This window comes from Poecilia reticulata, chromosome 23 (genome assembly GCF_904066995.2).
Source record: "Poecilia reticulata chromosome 23, P_reticulata-male-v2, whole genome shotgun sequence".
Classification (NCBI taxonomy): domain Eukaryota; kingdom Metazoa; phylum Chordata; class Actinopteri; order Cyprinodontiformes; family Poeciliidae; genus Poecilia; species Poecilia reticulata.
This window is the reverse complement of record NC_088852.1, coordinates 18,076,272-18,085,862: the sequence shown is the minus strand read 5'-3', so window position 1 is coordinate 18,085,862 and position 9,591 is coordinate 18,076,272. Positions and strand designations below refer to the sequence as shown.

At 37.7% G+C, this 9,591-nt stretch overlaps 1 long non-coding RNA gene across 1 annotated transcript; it reads right to left on the bottom strand.

Annotated features, from left to right (window-relative positions):
* Positions 1–5,175: 5,175 nt before the first annotated feature.
* Positions 5,176–8,592, bottom strand: LOC145550234 (uncharacterized). The gene is made up of 4 exons (XR_014086148.1): positions 8,220–8,592; positions 7,645–7,717; positions 7,178–7,249; positions 5,176–5,430 (listed from the first exon to the last, which is right to left on the bottom strand). It is a non-coding gene; the product is annotated as an uncharacterized LOC145550234 (long non-coding RNA).
* Positions 8,593–9,591: the final 999 nt, after the last annotated feature.

The following is a 9,591-nucleotide window of genomic DNA, read 5'->3' as shown; positions in this document are numbered from 1 at the left end:
TGCTGTGGGCCAGGCTCTGCTGGGAAGCCTTTGGTCCTGCAATCCATGTTGACGTCAACATGTACCAAACGTATTCACACCTCAGAGAGATGTACTCTAGATTCAATATTATTTTTATTCAAGAAGTCGTTGGATGAAACTTTTTGAACTAATCTGAATAATGAACTCAGCTTAGTGCATGATAACTAGGATCAGTCGGCATGTCTGAACTGAAACTCATTTGCTTGTAAAATGCTTTTAGAGACATTTGTAGTGTCATTACGCTAAAGAAATATAGTGTCTTGGATTAAAGTTTGTTTCTGACAGACACTGAGACTATCCTGTCTTAAAATCTAACATCCATCCATTTTCTTTCACCCTTGTCCCTTAGTGGGGTCAGGAGAGGTGCTGGTGCCTCTCCAGCTAACGTTCCAGGGTCACCGGGCAACACAGAGACAGACAGGACACACAACCATGCACACACGCACCTAGGGTGAATTTGGACTGTGGGAGGAAGTCGGAGTGCCTGGAGAAAACCCACACATGCACAGGGAGAACATGCAAACTCCAAGCAGAAAGACCCCAGACTGGGAATCGAACCCAGAACCTTCTTGCTGCAAGGCAACAGTGCGCCACTGTGCCACTGCGCCACTGTGCAGCCAGTAAAATGTAACAAAGAAATGGAATTTAAGTATTTAAGTAAAAGAGGGTTTTTAAAATATTCTGATATTGAAAAATATTTACGCTTTTCTCATTAATAAATTCAGCTCATTTCTACATTCACTACAAATATCTCAAGGCACCTTATAAAGAAAGTCAATCCAGTCCAGTTACAAACAGCTTTCCTTACACACATGTGCAGACTTACATGTATTTACTCTCACCTTGTTCCTCTGTCGAGTAAATATTAACGTGACTGTTAGCTGTGTGATTTGCGTCTGTCTCTCCTGTGAATGTAAACCACTGACCTGTCGAGCTGCCACACATCCCCTCTAACTCTCTCTGGACATTGGGTAATGTCTGGATTCCTGGCATTGTGGCAGAGCTGGTGGTCTGCTAATGCAATTGTCGCAGTGGTTTGTGATGTTGGGGTCGGTTGAGCCAAAATATGAGCTAATGATGTGAGCGGACCGCAGTTTTCCAACAGGCAGGGAGCCGAGCGTCTGCAGCGCTCAGAGTCGACACATGGAATAGGAAACCGAGCGGCTGTCAAAGATTTGCCATCTTAGATGGAAGAATAAATATTTTTCAAAAAACTACACCCTCAAATAGATTTTAACCATGTGCTTGTTGGCTCCATCTCAGATAAGTGTTCAGCTGGGTTAGTGGACTGCAGCCTGTACTGTCCAAAGAGCCATTTTGCCCTCAGTTCTGCTTAATCAAACAGGCTTAGAGCTACAAATGTTGCCTGACTTTTTGAAAAAAAAAAAAAAAAAGAAGACATAATTCCTGATAAATATCTACTACATGAAGTTAGTTGTAATTTTTAAAGAGCAACCAAAAGTTTTAAGATAAAGAAAAACACAACTTTTCAAAAAGATAGTGGCTACATTCCCTTACATGGGATGCTGATATTTGCACACATCTGCCTTAAAACAAGAAAAAAATGACTTGCACTGATTGCAAATAGCTTTTTAAGGACTTGGAGGAATCCAATCCAAAGTGTTACAATCAGCCTCAGGTTTGTCAACTTCTCACACCAGAGCCACCATGATGTCCAGAAACTGGACTGTTGAATTACCATGCATGTACAGCTCCCAGGTCTCGTCTTCCACTTTGACTGATGGGGAAGTTTCACAGAGTCACAGAAGGATGAATATAATTACTTTTCTGGCCAAGGCTTCTTTCTGGTTGTAGTTTAGTTTCTTCCAAACTCAGCTACTACATGAGTGAGCAGCTACCAGGGGAAGGAGTCATCAGAGGGGCCCTATCAACCAATCCACATGACACACACACACACACACACACACACACACACACACACACACACACCTATACTGGTTTTGGTGTACTAGCAGGACACTTTTTTCAAACCAGTTTTTTGCAACACTAAACGGACACCCCTTTCCACTTATGCTAGAAAGACGTAGTAAGTTGTCAAAAATCTTGTTAGAGCTACACAACATAGATCTCACTTAAAAATTTAGATACACACTTCAGAACTCAAAATACAAGAATGTGACCCAATGCTGTATTAAAAGGACAAACGATAATGAGGTGCTTGGCTCCGCCCATGACACCAACAGTAATTGTCAGGGCCAATTTTATTTATCAGGACCATGGCATACACATACAAAAAACATAAAATTTATGTGCATTAAGAAGTCCAAAAATGGAAATATGGACTATAACTAGTCCATATTTCTGTGGAGTGCATTTGTCATCCCATGAGATGTCTGAATCATCTACGGAATCAGGAGCATACTCCTCTTCTGATGATATCGCTTCACTTGAACTTTGTTCTGGACAGACCTGTTGATTAAAAACATATTTTGTATACATTGAAAGCGTTTCAGCAAGAATATTTCTACTAAAAGCTTACCAGTGAAGTCCTCCTTTTATTTACAATAACACATTTTGTGCAGGGACTGGTTGCAAACTAGACAGAGAAAAGTAAGAATTGACAAAGGGAGGTAAGCATAAGTATTTAAAAAGTCAGTGCTGCACTATGACTCAATTTCAACATACAGCACAACTAGACATGGAAGATCATATTCAAAAGATGAACCCAATTCCCATTCTCAAAAAAATTACCTTTACATCACACACCACTCCATTTCAGAGGTGAAAACAGTCCTTCACATAAAACATTTTTCTAAACTTGACATTTCATCATGGATGATATCATGATCTCACACACAGTTAACCACTGTTAACCGAAAAAAGTGTAATCTTAAAATAAGAATTTGATCCTGACACTTGTGAAGGTATCAAAACCAATGAATTGTTATGATTATTTGTTTTTAATCGTAATTACCCTGTGTTTGAACAGTACTTAGTATTCTCATGACTATTTTAGAAAATAAAAAGGTCATTGAGATAAAACTTATGTCAGGTGAGTTACCAGAAAATAATTTGCATGCATCCAACTCAGCAGCCTGACAAGGCATCTCTATGGAGAGCTAAAATGAAGGGATAAACACTGAATGATTGTTTCTAAAAATAAAACAATGTCCACCTAATGTATGAACCTATCCAGTTTATTAGAGGATCCATGTGTCTGTGCTCATCTGAACTTAACTTTCATTCTTTTCTACATGTAATTTCAAAACTCAGTCCTCCAAATTTCTGCACCTTACATGATGAGTATTACACAAGACCAGTGTGTTTGAATAGTACTTAATATTATTTCAATGACTTTATATAAGAAACAAAGTTGGTTGTCGGAGACCAAAATTACCTCTGGAGGGTTGGTTGAACAGGATCCGCATACATCCATGTCACCAGCCTGACACAGTTCATCTTTGGAAATCTGAAATGTAAAGAACACTCACTAAATGTGAGTTTGTTGCCAATGTAGAGAACAGTCCTCCCTATTCCTGCACCTTACATTTTGAGTATTACACAGGACCCATGTGTATGTCCACTCCTAAATGTGACTTTCATTCTTCTGTACTTGTAATTTCAATACTCAGTCCTCCCTATTCCTGCACCTTATATTTTGAGTACTACACAGGACCCGTGTGTATGTGCGTTTCTAAATGTAATTTTCATTCTTTTCAACCTGTAATTTCAAAATTCAGGTTTCCACATTTCTGCAACTTACATGATGAGTATTACACAAGACCAGTGTGTATGTGCACTCCTAAATGTGACTTTCATTTTTCTGTACTTGTAATTTCAATACTCAGTCCTCACTATTCCTGCACCTTATATTTTGAGTATTACACAGGACCTGTGTGTATGTGCGTTTCTAAATGTCATTTTCATTCTTTTCTACCTGTAATTTAAAAATTCAGGTTTCCAAATTTCTGCAACTTACATGATGAGTATTACACAAGACCAGTGTGTATGTGCACTCCTAAATGTGACTTTCATTTTTCTGTACTTGTAATTTCAATACTCAGTCCTCACTATTCCTGCACCTTATATTTTGAGTATTACACAGGACCTGTGTGTATGTGCATTTCTAAATGTCATTTTCATTCTTTTCAACCTGTAATTTCAAAATTCAGGTTTCCAAATTTCTGCAACTTACATGATGAGTATTACACAAGACCAGTGTGTATGTGCACTCCTAAATGTGACTTTCATTTTTCTGTACTTGTAATTTCAATACTCAGTCCTCACTATTCCTGCACCTTATATTTTGAGTATTACACAGGACCTGTGTGTATGTGCGTTTCTTAATGTAATTTTCATTCTTTTCTACCTGTAATTTCAAAATTCAGGTTTCCAAATTTCTGCAACTTACATGATGAGTATTACACAAGACCAGTGTGTACGTGCACTCCTAAATGTGACTTTCATTTTTCTGTACTTGTAATTTCAATACTCAGTCCTCCCTATTCCTGCACCTTACATTTTGAGTATTACACAGGACCTGTGTGTATGTGCGTTTCTAAATGTCATTTTCATTCTTTTCTACCTGTAATTTCAAAATTCAGGTTTCCAAATTTCTGCAACTTACATGATGAGTATTACACAAGACCAGTGTGTATGTGCACTCCTAAATGTGACTTTCATTTTTCTGTACTTGTAATTTCAATACTCAGTCCTCACTATTCCTGCACCTTATATTTTGAGTATTACACAGGACCTGTGTGTATGTGCGTTTCTAAATGTCATTTTCATTCTTTTCTACCTGTAATTTCAAAATTCAGGTTTCCAAATTTCTGCAACTTACATGATGAGTATTACACAAGACCAGTGTGTATGTGCACTCCTAAATGTGACTTTCATTTTTCTGTACTTGTAATTTCAATACTCAGTCCTCACTATTCCTGCACCTTATATTTTGAGTATTACACAGGACCTGTGTGTATGTGCGTTTCTTAATGTAATTTTCATTCTTTTCTACCTGTAATTTCAAAATTCAGGTTTCCAAATTTCTGCAACTTACATGATGAGTATTACACAAGACCAGTGTGTACGTGCACTCCTAAATGTGACTTTCATTTTTCTGTACTTGTAATTTCAATACTCAGTCCTCCCTATTCCTGTACCTTACATTTTGAGTATTACACAGGACCTGCGTGTATGTGCGCTTCTAAATGTAGCTTTCATTCTTTTGTACTTGTAATTTCAAACCTCAGTTCTCTCCTTTTATGCAGCTTACATATCAAGTGTTACGCAAGACTTGTGTGTTTGAACAGTACTTAACATCATATCAAAAACTGTATTTTAGAAAATAAGTTGGTCGTTGGAGACCAAAATTACCTCTGGATGGTTGATTGAACAGGACTCGCCTGAATCCACGTCACCAGCCTGACACGGTTCATCTTTGGAAATCTGAAATATAAAGAACACTCACTGAATATGAGTTTGTTCCCAATTTAGAAAACAGTCCTCCCTATTCCTGCCCCTTACATTTTGAGTATTACACAGGACCTGTGTGTATGATCGCTTCTAAAACAGCTTCCATTCTTCTGTACTTGTAATTTCAAAACGTAGTCCTCCTTATTCCGGCACCTTACATTTTGAGTATTACACTGGACCTGTGTGTATGTGCGCTTCTAAATGTAACTTTCATTTTTTTGTACATGTAATTTCAAAACTCAGTCCTCCCTTTTTATGCAGCTTACATATCAAGTATTACACAAGACCTGTGTGTTTGAACCGTACTTAACAGTCATCCCCAACCACAGGCCGCAGATCAGTACCAGTCCGTGAACCAATTGGTACCGGGCCGCACAAGAAAATATTTTTGGTTTACATATTGTCTGAGTATGGAGGATCGTTTATTTTGAAAACCCTTTAACCGGATTCTCTCTGTTACGTCTTGCTCACCAACATTGAGCCCACAATGAGTAAGAAAGCGATATGTTTGGAAAGTTTCTTTAAAAAAGGGGAAAAGGACCAGAGACAGGAGAGTGGATTTATCCTTGACTTGTAGGTGACTCCCATGTTCCAAGCCCACTCTGCATAATATGTACCGGCTTACAGATGAGGCAATGGAGCTTCAAACTGCTTTGCCATTACACCCTCTGCATTGTGTGTCATCGTTTCCAAGGTGGGATCATCTCATTGCAGAGAAACAAGCTCAGGACTCCCATTAATTTGTCATTGTCGTAAGTTAAAATTTTCATGAAAATAAATATTCGTTTTTGTGGCATTTTCAAATCTTATATTGAAGGGATGTGTGAACGTTAGCATAGCGACTAGAGTCAGAAAGCATTATGGCAGTGATCGAGACGAGAAAAGAGGAGTATAGCTTGTAAGTCTTAAGTCTGGTTCACACGGCAAGATTTTAGGATTGTCAGACGATTTTCCAAAATCTGTGACCACAGAGCTGATAAAAGTACAACAGGTTTATGTGTCCAGCCACATAACAGGAGCAAATCTTGCCATGTGAGCAGGCTTTAGTACAAAATGATGTCACAACTACAATCTACCTGCAATGCATATAGCTAGTGTAAGCATCAAGCCTTGACTGAATGAATAGCCTTGTGTCACGTTAATTTAATGATGGATAGCTGAAAAGTTACCGGGTTTATCAACTGTGGTAGCAATTTTGCTCCAACTCCACTCGTCATCATTTCTGTGGATATTCTTTGTACGAAATGCTGAATAAACATTCATGCTGTTTCCACATATCTCCGATGTCCACCGGACTCATTTTGGGCATGTCAGCTCAGCTGTTTGGGATTCCCCTCCATGAGCTACGTCATAGCGCTTTCTGATTGGCTGCCTGTCAAATTGAACAGGTTGAGTTCTAGCTCCCAATCAAGGAAAACCCTACAAGCTGTGAGAATATGCCCGATTTTAGATCGGAGCAGTCCCAATGTTCCAACGACTGGATGCGATCAGTCTTAACAAGCCATAGATGGCAGGATGAACGGTTACGATTATCGCAAGCAACGTTCTAAGATTGTTGTAAGGGGAAATTCGGGGTAAAAAAAGAAGAAACCGAGCCACAGAAAAATGGCCAAGTCTTCACCGGTCCGCGGTGATAAAAAGAATGGGGACCACTGGTACTTAATATCATTTCAAAGACTTTATCTTAGAAAATAAGTTGGTCGATGGAGACCAAAATTACCTCTGCAAGGTTGGTTGAACAGAATCCGCATGCATCCACGTCACCAGCCTGACACAGTTCATCTTTGGAAATCTGAAATGTAAAGAACACTCACTAAATGTGAGTGTGTTCCCAATGTAGAAAACAGTCCTCTCTATTCCTGCACCTTACATTTTGAGTATTACACAGGACCTGTGAGTATGTGTCCTTCTCAATGTAACTTTCATTCTTCTGTACTTGTAATTTCGAAACTCAGTCCTCCCTATTCCTGCACCTTACATTTTGAGTATTACACAGGACTTGTGTGTATGTGCGCTTCTAAATGTAATTTTCATTCTTCTATACTTGTAATTTCAAAACTCAGTCCTCCCTTTTAATCCAGCTAACATATTTAGTATTACACAACACCTATGTGTTTGAACAGTACTTAATATGATTTCAATTACTTTATTTTAGAGAATAAGTTGGTCGATGGAGACCAAAATTACCTATGCAAGGGTTGGTTGAACAGAATCCGCATGCATCCACGTCACCAGCCTGACACAGTTCATCTTTAGAAATCTGAAATGTAAAGAACACTCACTATATGTGAGTTTGTTCCCAATGTAGAAAACAGTCCTCCCTATTCCTGCACCTTACATTTTGAGTATTACACAGGACCTGTGTGTATGTGTGCTTCTCAATGTAACTTTCATTCTTCTGTACTTGTAATTTCAAAACTCAGTCCTCCCTATTCCTGCACCTTACATTTTGAGTATTACACAGTACCTGTGTGTATGTGTGCTTCTCAATGTAACTTTCATTCTTCTGTACTTGTAATTTCAAAACTCAGTCCTCCCTATTCCTGCACCTTACATTTTGAGTATTACATAGGACCTGTGTGTATGTGCGCTTCTAAATGTAATTTTCATTCTTCTATACTTGTCATTCCAAAACTCAGTCCTCCTTTTTATTCAGCTAACATATCTAGTATTACACAACGCATGTGTGTTTGAACAATATTTAATATCATTTCAATTACTTTATTTTAGAGAATAAGTTGGTCGTTGGAGACCAAAATTACCTCTGGAGGGTTGGTTGAACAGGATCCGCATGTCCACATCACCAGCCTGACGGTTCAACTTTGGAAATCTGAAATGAAGGGATGTACACTGAATTATTCCATAAATAAAGTCCACCAACTGTATGAGCAAAGCACCTTTAGCTGAACACACCTCTACCTGTAGGTACACATAATAAGTAGGATAAACTTCAAACAATGCAGATATATCAAATAGTAGCAAATGAAATTAACATTTTTCAAAATCAGTCAATTGATCTAATTGTATGTCTTTCTGTGGTTACTTAAACATTTTTTGTCAACTGAATGCAACTCATTATTTTGTACTTGTAATTTCAAAACTCAGTCCTCAGACTGTTTTCATATATATATATATATATATATATATATGAAAACAGTCCTCCCTATTGTTTTTGTTCCTTGTTTTTCCAAGAACAAGAAAAACTATTTGAGTAATATATATATATATATATATATATATATATATATATATATATATATATATATATATATAATATAAGCTTTTGTATTTTGAGCAGTTGCTTGTCTCCTTTGGAAAAGAAAGGTATTCTGATTATAATGATCATCGAACATGATCTATGCTAATAATGTGTAGTATAAAAATTGTTTAAAAGTGAAAAAGCAAAACAAAGGAAAAAACAATCCTTTAATAAACACTGGAATCCTATGCATAATAAAGTCACAACTCACCTTTAAATGAATTGGGATATTTTACATCAAATCCTTCTTTATCTTCACCTAAGGAGCAATAACAATTGGAATCATGTTTGCTCTCTGAGACCTCTTTGCTGACATCTTCTGCAAAGATCAGAGAATGTGTTGCTGAGTAACAACATGATACTGTACACCAGGGGTGTCAAACTCCAGGCCTCCTGGGCCAGTGTACTGCAACTTTTACATGTCTGTCTGGTCTAAAACACCATAAGTATATTACTGAAATAGCTCCTCAGTGCAGTCAAGTTGATGACCATCCCATCTGATCCAGCCATGTGACATCAGAAACACATCTAAATGTTGCTGGACACCAGCCCTCAAGACCTTGAGTTTGACACCCCTGCTGTACATAATATGATTTGGTGTTATTTTATGCGAAAATTATGTACTGAAGTACACAGTTCTACATAATTGACTTTCTATTGACAGGTTCTCAAAATCTTTAAAAAAATTAAAACATCATCTCAATACTAATGATTACTATCTAGGATAATTTGTGCCCGTGAAACAATATCACTCACTGATGTACAGAAAATGACCAAATACAGTTTTATCTAATTCTGGAGTGAGCCACCTTCCCTTTAAACTCTGGTACATTGGCTAACATGGTTGGTAATTACTAGCTAAACTGCTGCAAATC